Genomic DNA, 1969 nt, shown 5'->3' with positions numbered 1-1969 from the left:
AGCCAGCGGGCAGCGGCCCATGCTCCTGTAGCAGCCGGCGCAGCCTGGCGTGCGAGAAGAGGCGCGAAGGCTGGCCCACGTCACGCAGCGGAACCCGTGAAGGGTCGCAGGCAGAGCCGGAGCCCAGCCGATCAAAGTGGCTGCGGTCGGCGGAGCGGCGCACGAGGAGCGGCCTCCGCTCCCACGTATCTCGTGCGAAGATGGCGGGTGGGTGCTCCGGGCCGAGGAGCCACTCTAGTGCGTCAGCGGAAGCAGCGTCCGGCAGCATATACGCATATACACACACACACACACGCTCTCACGCGAGGAGGGCGGTGCGGCGGGCGAGTCGGGCCGCGCGGCGCTGCTGAGCTGCGGCTCCGTCGTCGAGCTCGCGACTCGCCGTCTCGTCTTTGTACACACAAAAGAAACCCGCGGCCCGGGCCACCCTCGCTGCCGCCTCCCTCTCCACCGCTAGCCTCGCCACCACCACCCAGCTCACCACCGCCGTCGCCGCTACCATCCGAACCTCTGCTGCCCTCGCCGCCACCGCACTCGCCATCGCCGCCCCCTCGACCGCTGCCCTCTCCCCTACCACCCTCGCATCCACCAGCGCCGTTCTCGTACCCGCCCTCTCCTCCACCTCCCTCGCCCCCGCCACCCTCGCCACCGCCGCCCACCCCACGCCGCCACCCTCTCCTCCGCCCTCGCCACTAGCTCCTCCGCCACCACCACCCACGCCACCACCACCCACGCCGCCGCCGCCTTCACCGCCACCGCCCTTGCCTCCACCCGCGCTGCTCCCGCCACTCTCCACCGGCCCGCCGCCGCCTCCCTCTCCACCGCCACACTCGCGACCACTACCCAGCTTACCGCCGCCGCCACCGCTACCATCCGAACCTCTGCTCGGCCCTCGCCTCCACCACCCTCGCCTTCGCCACCCCCTCGACCGCCGCCCTCTCCGCCACCACCCTCGCATCCACCAGCGCCGTCCCTGTACCCGCCCTCTCCCCCACCTCCCTCGCCCCCGCCACCCTCGCCACCGCCGCGGCGGCCCACCCCACCGCCGCCCTCGCCACCGCCACCCTCTCCCCCTCGGCACTCGTGAGTTCGACCCTGCGAGCAGAGAGTACAACCTCCTCAGCTCGCTGCTCCGCCGCGCGCTCCCTCGCCCAGCCGTCTTGGGCGGGCCCGCGCGCCCGGGCCTTCCGCCCTGCGGCGGAGGCACACAGAAGACCTTGGCGACTACGCCCGCCTGGGAGTATATACACACGTGTGTGTACACTCGAGAGAGAGTACTCGTGAGCCTGCCCCGCGTCCAATCTTTTTCTTAAAGAAAGTATCTGAATACCAGCAGGATAGGAGTAGCGAGTACGCAGATGTGCAAGAGAAATAACGTGCACCTCCCGAACGAGCGCGGGAGCAACAGGGTCCGGGGCCGCCCCGCACGAGCAAGCGAGCACGGAGCAGCGCATGTCGCGGCAATGGGGGCGAAGTTTTGCACGACGCTGAATGATGGCGGAGAGACTCTAGTCCCTCAGGAGCAGGTCGTCCGCAGGCCGCCACGCCCCCTCGCGCCTCGGAGCCATGCCGCCGCCGCCCCGGCTTACGAGGGCGGCGGCTGAGCCGTCGGCGGCGGCGCGCCGTACTGCGCCGCGTACGCGCTCCACTGCTGCGCCGCGTAGGCCGGATGCTGCGCATACTGCTGCGCGGCGGCGGGGCTCTGGCCGTACGGGTCTGGCGCGGCCGCGTACTGCCCGCCGTAGGCGGGGTACTGCGGCCTTGGGCGCGGCTTGTAACTGTAACCCGGGCGGCATTCCCCCCTAACCCGGGCAATCCCCCGGAACCCCCCCGTTTTGGTCCGAACCCCAACCAAGGGGGGAAGGCCCCCTTGCAACCCCCGGGGGGCGGGAACCGCCCCTTATGGGAAATCGGGGGGGGATATGCCCCCCCCCTGGAAACCGGGGGGCCCCTGGGGGGGGGGGGGGGG

This window comes from Emiliania huxleyi, assembly GCF_000372725.1.
Source record: "Emiliania huxleyi CCMP1516 unplaced genomic scaffold EMIHUscaffold_642, whole genome shotgun sequence".
Classification (NCBI taxonomy): domain Eukaryota; phylum Haptophyta; order Isochrysidales; family Noelaerhabdaceae; genus Emiliania; species Emiliania huxleyi.
The sequence above is the reverse complement of the archived record's forward strand: the minus strand, read 5'-3'. Positions refer to the sequence as shown.